The sequence below is a fragment of the Meriones unguiculatus genome, chromosome 14 (assembly GCF_030254825.1).
Source record: "Meriones unguiculatus strain TT.TT164.6M chromosome 14, Bangor_MerUng_6.1, whole genome shotgun sequence".
NCBI lineage: Eukaryota > Metazoa > Chordata > Mammalia > Rodentia > Muridae > Meriones > Meriones unguiculatus.
In genome coordinates, this window is record NC_083361.1 from 12,580,527 (window position 1) to 12,590,431 (window position 9,905).

The 9,905-nt window shown below is 39.0% G+C and overlaps 1 pseudogene; it reads left to right on the top strand.

The window, feature by feature from the left end:
* Window positions 1–9,161: 9,161 nt before the first annotated feature.
* On the top strand, window positions 9,162–9,625 carry LOC132646971 (vomeronasal type-1 receptor 4-like; annotated as a pseudogene).
* The last annotated feature ends 280 nt before the right edge of the window (window positions 9,626–9,905 follow it).

Sequence of the window (9,905 nt, forward strand, 5' to 3'; positions counted from 1 at the left end):
CCGCTGGAAAGGTTTGTGGACTGTGTAGTTTTTGCACTTTATGTGTGTTTAGTTACTTTGGTCAATCAAGATGTCAGCATGAATATGATGAGGGAAGCCCCTTATCTAAGTTAAGGTATTTGGATTATCTTTTTAAACTTATTTATTTATTTATTCATTTTACATATGAATTGAAGTCCCCTCAGGCCTCTCCTCTCAGTCCTACCCTATGTACCTCTTCCAGAACTTCATTTGCCTCCCCTACTCCTAAGAAAAGGGGAGCCTCCCCCTACCAATCCACACCAGGACATCAAGCCACATCAAAGCTGAGCAAACCTTCTTTCCCTGCGGTTTGGCACGGCAGCACTGCAAGAGCTTAGTGATCAAAAGGCAGACAACAGAGTCCTTGTCAGATATAGTCCCCACTTTCTTATTAGGAGACATACATGAAACCCTAGCTGCCCATCGGCTACATTTATGTAGGATAGCACGGTCCACTCCATGCATGGTCCTTGGTTGCTGCTTCAGTCTCCATAAGCTCCTGTGAGTCCTGGTTGGTTGGCTCTGTTGGTCTTCTTATGGAGCTTCTGTCCCTTCCAAGTCCTTCTATCTTTAGCCCAATTGTCCACAAGACTCCCTAAACTTTGCTCAAAGTTTGGCTGTGACCTCAGCATCTGTTTTGATCTGCTGCTTAGTGGAGCCTCTCAGAAGGCAGCTATACTAGGCTCCCATGTACAAGCTTATCAGAGTATTGTTAATAGTTCCAGAAGTTGGCTCTCTCCCATGGGCTGGGTTTCAGGTTGGGACAAGCATTGATTGCATATTCCCTTAATCTCTGTTCTGTCTTTATCCATGCACGTCTTGTAGCCAGGCTAAATTTTGAGTCAGAGTTTTAGTGGGTGGGTTGGCGATTCCCTCCCACCACTAGACATCCTCTCTATTTAGAGGGTGTCCTCTTCTGTCTTCATGTCCCCTGCTACTAAGAGTCTCAGCTGGTGTCACCCCAATGTCCTCCCAAAAAACCTTCTGTGTCATAGGTCTCCAGCTTGTCACAGAACTAAACCCCTTTATTTATACTCTAAGTGTCCTATTATTTTAGTCCATTTCTACTGAAGTGCTACAGGATAATTTTAATCTTTCAAAGATCATTACATGTTTATAACTGTCATCTCAAATTACATATATATATATATATATATAATCTTAGATAATACTACAAAGTGGTACTTGCCTCTCTCTAAATTATAGTAAGTTTAAACCTCTGGGCTAGGTTGTATTCTTGGTAGAAGCAATTCCTCTGTATCCCAGTGCAGATTTCTGTTGTCCAGACAGTTGGAACACTGTTATAGTAAGTAAATGTGCTTTGACTCTTTTCTCTTGGAACAAAAAAGCATGCCATTTTTCTATTCTTTTATAGCATCACAGGATTGACAGACTTTGGACAGTTAAAGGAACAATGAGTTTTTAAAGAGAACTTTAACTTTTAAAATGTTTAACTTTTCAAAAACTGCTGGACTTTTAAAAGTTGGAAGCTTTAAATTGTGATATTGATATCAATAGAAGATGTTGGAAAGGAATGTGAAAATAAAGTTTTTTGCTTTAATATCACTGTGACTGAGTGTCATGTTGATGTGGACCTAAATGTGTTGTTTTGTTTTCTTTTCTTTGTTAAATTTTTCCTTCACAATTTATTCATTATATGTCCCAATTAAAACCCCCACCCTCAATTTCCTCAGTCCCACACTCCCAACCTCGTTCCCTCATCCCATTCCCCTAGTCCACTGAAAGAAGATCTCCACTCTTTCCATGTGCCCATAGCTTATTAAGTCTCAAGAGGACTGCTTGGATCCTCTTCCTCCATGGCCTGGCAAGTCTGCATCATCAGGGGTGAGTGATCAGAGGGAAGTCAACTGATTTCATGATAGAGGCAGCCCCTGATCCTCTCACTCAGAGATTCACATGGAGACTAAGCTGCTAATCAGCCACATCTGAGCAGAAGGTCCTCTGTGGGTGGATCAGTCTCTGCAGGAACCCCAGGATTCAGAACTTCTACTTTTGTGGTTCTCCTTTTGGGGTTCCTGTTCCCTCCATATCCCTCTAATCCCACCCTTCTCTTCCTCCATAAGACTTCCTCTGCTCTGCCCAAAGTTTTCCCTGAGTCTCAGCATCTGCTTCAATCCCCTCTTGGGTGAATCCTTTCAGAAGACCCTCTATAGTAGACTCCCATCCTGTTTCCTCTATTTCCTGCTTCTGCTGTCTATCCTATTTGCAATTGTGAATAAGATTTAGCCTCCTCCCTAGGTTCCTCCTTGGTGTTTGGCTTATTAGGTCTGTAGATGGCTGTTCTATATTATATGGCTAATATCCACTTATTAGTGAGTATATTCCATGGCTGTCTTTCTATTTCTCGGTTACGCAATCAGGATGATCTCTTCTAGTTCCATCCATTTGCTTGCAAATTGCATGATTTCCTTGTTTTTAATAGCTGAGTGGTATTCCGTTGTGTAAAGGTACCACAATTTCTTTATCCATTCCTCTGTTGAGGGACATCTAGGTTGTTTCCAGATTCTGGCTATTACAAATAAAGCTAATAGGAGCATAGTTGAGCAAATGTCCTTATTGAATAGTGCAGCAACATTGGGAACATGCCCAGGAATGGGATAGCTAGATGTTGAGGGAGTACTATTCCCAATTTTCTGGGAAAGCTCCAGATTGATTTCCAAAGTGGCTGTACAAGTTTGTACTCCCACCAGCAACGAAGGAGGGTTCCCCTTTCTCCACATCCTCTCCAGCATGTGTTGTCACTTGAGTTTTTGATCTTAGCCATTCTGATAGGTGTCAGATGGAATCACAGAGTTGTTTTGATTTGCATTTTGTTGATGACTAAGGATGTAGAGCATTTCTTTAAGGGTTCCTCTGCCATTCTATATTTCTCTGGTGAGAATTCTCTGCTTAGCTCTGTACTCCATTTTTAAAGTGGATTATTTGGTTTGTTGGTATCTAATTTCTTCAGTTCTTTATATATTCTGGATATTAGCCCTCTGTCAGATGTAGGGTTGGTGAAGATCTTTTCCCAGTGGCAGGCTGTAATTTTGCTCTGCTGACAATGTGCTTTGTGTTACAGAAGCTTTTCAGTTTCACAAGGTCCACTTTATTAATTGTGGATCTTAGAGCCTGAGCTGTTGGTCAAGTTGATATGATGCCAATTGTGGGTTTGGTTTTGGGGTGTTTTTTTGCCTTGGTTTCGTTAGCTTTACACAAGATAGAGTCATCTTGGAAGTGGAAGCATAAACTGAGGAAATGATATCAGCACTTATTTTTGATTGATGGTTGCTGTGGAATGACACAGTATAATGTAGCCAGTGGCATCCCTGAGCAGTTGATCCTGAGGAGTATAGAAAAGCAGACTAAGTAAAGCAGTGAGAACAAGCTGGTAATCAACAAATATTGACCATGGTCTTTGCTTCAGTTCTTAGGTACAGGTTCCTGATTTGAGATTATTTGTTGACTTTCTTTCAAACTGACAATGTTTGCAGCAAAACTGTAACAGAATATAAGTACTATGCACTATTTTATTCTTCCCAGGCCTAGGTTTGGAGCTTGTTTATAAGATATTAGGCAACTCTACTGGACAAGTCCCTGGAAGTCACAACCTCAGCTTCAAGTAAATGCAGCGATTTTACCTTATCCTAATATGAGCTCTTTCATCTTAACTCTGAAATAGCTTTGTATTACTTATTTTTTTATGTTTTTTCTTTTAATTTGTTTTTCTTTTTTTATTTTTATTAATTACAATTTATTCATTTTGTATTTCCCCTGTACCTCCCTCCTTCCTCCACTCCCAATCCCACCCTCTCTCTTCTCCACCTGTGTCACTTTCCCAGTCCACTGAAAAGTGAGGTCCTCCTCCCTTTCCAAATGATCTTAGTCTATCAGGTCTCATCAGGAGTGGCTGCATTATCTTCTTCTGTGGTTTCGTAAGGCTTACCCCCCCCCCTCGGGGGTGGTGATCAAAGAGAAGGCCAATCAGTTCATGTCAGAGACAGTCCCTGTCCCCATTACTATAGAGGCCACAGGAGAAAACTTTCTGAACAGAACACAAACAGCACAGGCTCTAAAAGCAACAATGAATAAATGGGAAACTGAAAAGCTTCTGTAAAGCAAAGGACACTGTCATCAAAACAAAAGCACTGACTACAGATTGGGAAAGAATCTTCACCAACCCTCTATCTGACAGAGGGCTAATATCCAGAATATATAAAGAACTCAAAAATTTAAACAGCAACAAATCAAGTAATCCAATTAAAAAATGGGGTACAGAGCTAAACAGAGAATTATCAATAGAGGAATATCGAATGGCAGAGAAACACTTTTTTTTTGCATTTTAACATTTTAAAATTTTCTTAACTTCATTATTTAAAAAGAATTGTAAATAAAATAAACATCACACACACCACAATTCGGCAAATACAAAGTCTCTACATCTCAATGAACTGTGCAGTTAGAACAGCTTTTGTGACACTGCAGAACTTCACATTAGATTTTACACTCTCTCTATCAGATGTGTTTTTATTCAGTTATCATAACATACCAGCAAACCTGAAAAATACATGACAGAATTAGAACTAGAGAAATAATAGTGTTATTTCCTCTTTTATAACCACTTGGTTGCATTTATTAATTTATTAATTAAACTGTAATTAATGCATTTATTAATTACAGTTTTTTTAGAGTTTGTATCCCAGCTCTTTGTATCCCTCCCTTGGACCCTTCCAATCCCACTCTCCCTCCCTCATTTCCTCCCATGTACCTCACTAAGTCCACTGATAGTGGAGGTCCTCTTTCCCTTCTCTCTGACCCTAGCCTATGCTGAGAACCACAGCCAAACTTTGGGCAGAGTGCAGGGAATCTTATGAAAGGAGAGGGAGACAGAAAGACCTGGAGGGGACAGGAGATCCACAAGGAGAGCAATAGAACGAAAAAGTCTGATGTGTGTTTTTTAAACCTTATTTATTTATTCACTTTACATCCCAGTTGTTGCCCTCTCCCTCTTTTCATCCTTGTCGCACCCTATTTCCCTCTTCCCTATATCCCCCTCCCCACTTCCTCCCAAAAGGGGAGCTCCCCAGCCCAAAACATCAGGCCATATCAGGATGAGTGCATCCTCTACCACACTGTTCTGGACAGGCACCTTCACCAGGGGGAAGTAACTGAAAAGCATGCGGAGATCACAAAACTTGTCAGAGACAGCCCTTACTCCCCATGCTAGGGAGCCACATGAAGGCCAAGCTGTCCATTGTGTACATATGTGTAGGGGGTCTCGGTGCAGTGCATACATGGTCGTTGGTTGGTGTTTCAGTCTCCACAGACCCAACCCAGGGCCCATTGTAACCAATATCTTTGCTACTGAAAAAAAAAACTGTCTCTAATTGACATACTACAAGCTACGAAGCAAAAAGGAATTCTTCATAAAGTAGTCAAAGTCATACCCAGAGAGAATTTTCAATAACTTCTCTGGGAGCTACTTCAAACATACAATTCTCATGTTATATCTAGTAATGTATATGTATGTTCATATACAATAAAAGTTTTTGAAAAAAGAGGCCATTAGTTTAGGGTGGTAAGGATAGGGGCAGTGTGTAGCTGACTTTAGAAGGAGAAAAGCCTCAGTAAAAATTGTAAAGTATGGATGAAGAGGAGTTAAAGAGATCCATCAGCAGTATGTACAAAAAAAATGTATGGAGCAAGAAAAAGAGAGGTAAATAAAAAACATGTTCCATGTAGCAAAATGGTTAAGTGCTCCATATCAAATTCTCTATGAAAAAATCAATGTGCAAAAGGAACTTAAAAGAGAAGAATTTGAGGTCTATCAGATAGTAATACCATTGGATCACATTCAAACTGGGAATGATTCCAGTTACTATGTAAAGAGGATGAAGCATCACTCAAAACCTGGGTGTGGAGAAAAGGGATCACTGATAGTATGAACAGAACAAAGGAAGCCAACCATCTCTAGGAAATTTCGTACAGAACTGAATACTGTTAAATGTTATTATAAAGATTAATACTGTTAAATGTATTAATAGTACTATTAATACTATTAATCTTTATGGTAAACAAACTGTAGCATTAAGTTTCGTTTGAACTAGGCTAAGCTGGTGGGCAATTTAACACTTTGATAGACAGATGTCAGTCAATTGTCCTGTACTCTACAGCCCTGAGAAGGACCTATCATCGACAGACTATTGCCTATAAGAGTGACTCTCATTGGAGAATTCTAGTTGCTTTGATCATTTCACTGAACCTGGAGAACCTCCACTTCAGCTTCAAAGTACAGCAATATGGCTGCTAGTAAAGTAACAACTTTCCTTTGTGGAGGTTCTGGCACAAGTGCAACAGCCCATAGCACACTGAGAACCTTACCTTAAACTACAGCCATCCAATAACTTGCCTGTCTGAATACAGTCATAGAAGTTTGCTAAATGGCACGAATGAGAGAAGAGCATCTCTTCCAAAATGTTCTGCTAAAATGAGAAGATTGCCACCCAATGACTTCCCTGTCTGAATATAGTCATGGAAGTTTGCTAAATGGCATGATAGCCGATTTAATGTGTCTGGTTTTATGTTCAGTTCTTTGATCCACTTGGACTTCAGTTTTGTGCAGGGTGATAAGTATGGATCTATTTTCATTTTTCTACATGTAGATATCCAGTTAGACCAGCACCATTTGTTGAAGATGCTATCTTTTGTCCATTGTATGGTTTTGGTATCTTTGTCAAAAATCAAGTGTCCATAAGTGTGTGGGTTTATTTCTGGGTCTTCTGTTCGATTCCATTGATCCACCATTCTGTTTCTATGCCAGTACCATGCAGGTTTTATAACTGTTGCTCTATAGTACAGCTTAAGATCAGGGATGGAGATACCACCAGAAGATCTTTTATTGTAGAGGATTGTTTTAGCAATTTTGGATTTCTTGTTATTCCATACAAAGTTGAGAATTTTTCTATCCAGGTCTGTAAAGAATTGTGTTGGCAATTTGATGGGAATTGCATTGAATCTGTAGATTGCTTTTGGTAAGATGGCCATTTTTACTATGTTAATCCTGCCAAGCCATGAGCATGGGAGATCTTTCCATCTTCTCATATCTTCTTCTAATTCTTTCTTCAGAGATTTGAAATTTTTTTCATACAAGTCTTTGACTTGCTTGGTTAGGGTTACACCAAGGTACTTTATGTCATTTGTGGCTATTGTGAAGGGTGTTGTTTCCCTAATTTTTCTCTCAGCCCTTTTGTCTTTTGTATACAGGAGGGCTACTGAATTTTTAGTTATTTTTGTATCCGGCCACTTTGCTGAAGGTGTTTATCAGCTGTATTACTTCCCTGGTAGAGTTTTTGGGATCACTCATGTATACTATCATATCATCTGCAAATAGTGATAATTTGACTTCTTCTTTTCCAATTTGTATCCCCTTGATCTCCTTCAACTGTCTTATTGCTCTAGCAAGGACTTCCAGAACTATGGTGAAGAGATATGGAGAGAGTGGGCAGCCTTGTCTTGTCCCTGATTTCAGTGGGATTGCTTTAAGTTTCTCTCCATTCGATTTGATGTTGGCTATAGGTTTGCTGTATATCGCCTTTACTATGTTTAGATAGGTGCTTTTTATCCCTGATCTCTCCAATACTTTAAACATGAATGGATGTTGGATTTTGTCAAATGCTTTTTCAGCATCTAGGGAGATTATCATGTGGTTTTTTTCTTTCAGTTTGTTAATATGGTGGATCACATTGATGGATTTCCATATATTGAACCAACCCTGCATAACTGGGATGAAGCCTACTTGGTCGTAGTGGATAATATCTTTAATGTGTTCTTGGATTCGGTTTGCAAGTATTTTATTAAGTATTTTTGCATCAATGTTCATAAGGGAGATTGGCCGGAAATTCTCTTTTTTTTGTTGAGTCTTTGTGAGGTTTAGGTACCAAGGTGACTGTGGCTTCATAGAATGAATTTGGTAATATTCCTTCTGTTTCTATTTTGTGGAATAGTTTGAAGAGAATTGGTGTTAGCTCTTCTTTGAAGGTCTGGTAGAATTCTGCGCTGAAGCCATCTGGTCCTGGGCTTTTTTTGGATGGGAGACTTTTGATGACCTCTTCTATTTCTTTGGGGGATATAGGACTATTTAATTGATTTACCTGGTCCTGATTCAGCTTTGGTAAGTCAAATCAATCAAGAAATTGTCCATTTCATTTAGATTTTCAAATTTTGTGGCATATAGACTTTTGAAATAAGTCCTAATGATTGTTTGGATTTCCTCAATGTCTGTAGTTATGTCCCCCTTTTCATTTCTGATTTTGTTGATTTCGGTGGTGTTTCTCTGCCTTTTAGTTAGCTTGGCTAAGGGTTTGTTGATCTTGTTGATTTTCTCAAAGAACCAGCTCTTGGTTTCATTGATTTTTGAATTGTTTTATTTGTTTCTAATTGATTGATTTCAGCCCATAGTTTGATTATTTCCAGCCATCTACGCCTTCTTGGTATGTCTGCTTCTTCTTTTTCTAGGGTTTTTAGGTGAGCCATTAAGTTGCTTGAATGAGCTGTCTCGAATTTCTTCTTGAAGGCACTTAGTGCTATGAATTTTCCTCTTAGCACTGCTTTCATTGTGTCCCACAAGTTTGGGTATGTTGTGTCTTCATTTTCATTGATTTCTAGGAAGACTTTAATTTCTTTCTTTATTTCTTCCCTAACCCAGCTATCATTTACTTAACAAGTTGTTCAGTTTCCATGTGTGTGTAGGCTTTTTCCTATTTCTGTTATTGTTGAGGTCCAGCTTTATTCCATGGTGATCAGACAAGATGCAAGGGATTATCTCAATATTCTTGTATCTGTTGAGGCTTGCTTTGTGACCAACTATATGGTCTATTTTGGAGAAGGTTCCATGAGGTGCTGAGAAGACAGTAAATTCTTTTGTGTTTGGGTGTACAGTTCTGCAAATGTCTTTTAAGTCCATTTCATTCATGACCTCTGTTAGAGATATTGTTTCTTTCTTTAATTTCTGTTTTGTTGACCTGTCCTTTGTTGGGAGTGGGGTGTTGAAGTCTCCCACTATTAATGTATGGGGATCTATATGTGGTTTAAATTTTATCTATGTTTCTATGTTTCTATGACTTCAATTTTATCTATGTTTCTATGTTTCTATGACTTTCACTGTGTGTACGCCTACTAAGAGGAATAGCAAAAATAAGACACAAAAGAGAGATTTTCAATTCTGCCATTCTCCAGCCCATGAAACAACAGTAGACTTGCTGTACATTGCACTTTTCATATTTCCTGAAGTCCTGTTTTCCCTTCTCATTGTATGTTCCAGCACCTTCATGATTATCATACTTTATGGACACAAGAAGAGAGTTCAACACATCCTCAGCATTCATACTTTCCACAAAACTTCCCCTGAAAACAGAGCCACAAAGACCATTCTGGTTATGGTGTGCACCTTTCTAGCTTTTTATACACTCTCTTCCATCTTACAATTGCTCTTTCACATAATTCAAGTCGGTGGATAATGAGTATCACATCCATTACTTCTCTATGTTTTCCTATGTTAGGCCCATTTGTGATGTATTGTGAATTCACTGTTTCTAGATTCTGCTAAACCTAGATAAGAAATATAAAAATACTATAATCTAGTAATACAACTGTAAATTATACTTTCCTATTAAAGAAGATCTAAGATTTGTGTAATTTGTGTCATTCAAAAGAGCAGTGTAACTGCACTCAGGGTCAGCCGCTTTGGACCCAGAGAAGAGCATGTCTGATTGCATGCGGGTTGATGCCCCAGGTCCCGCCTCTGAGAAAAAGGTATCGGACGGGTCCGATGCTCTTTGGGTGGATGACACCTAAATGAACATCTGTACAAAGTCCCAATTTATTTC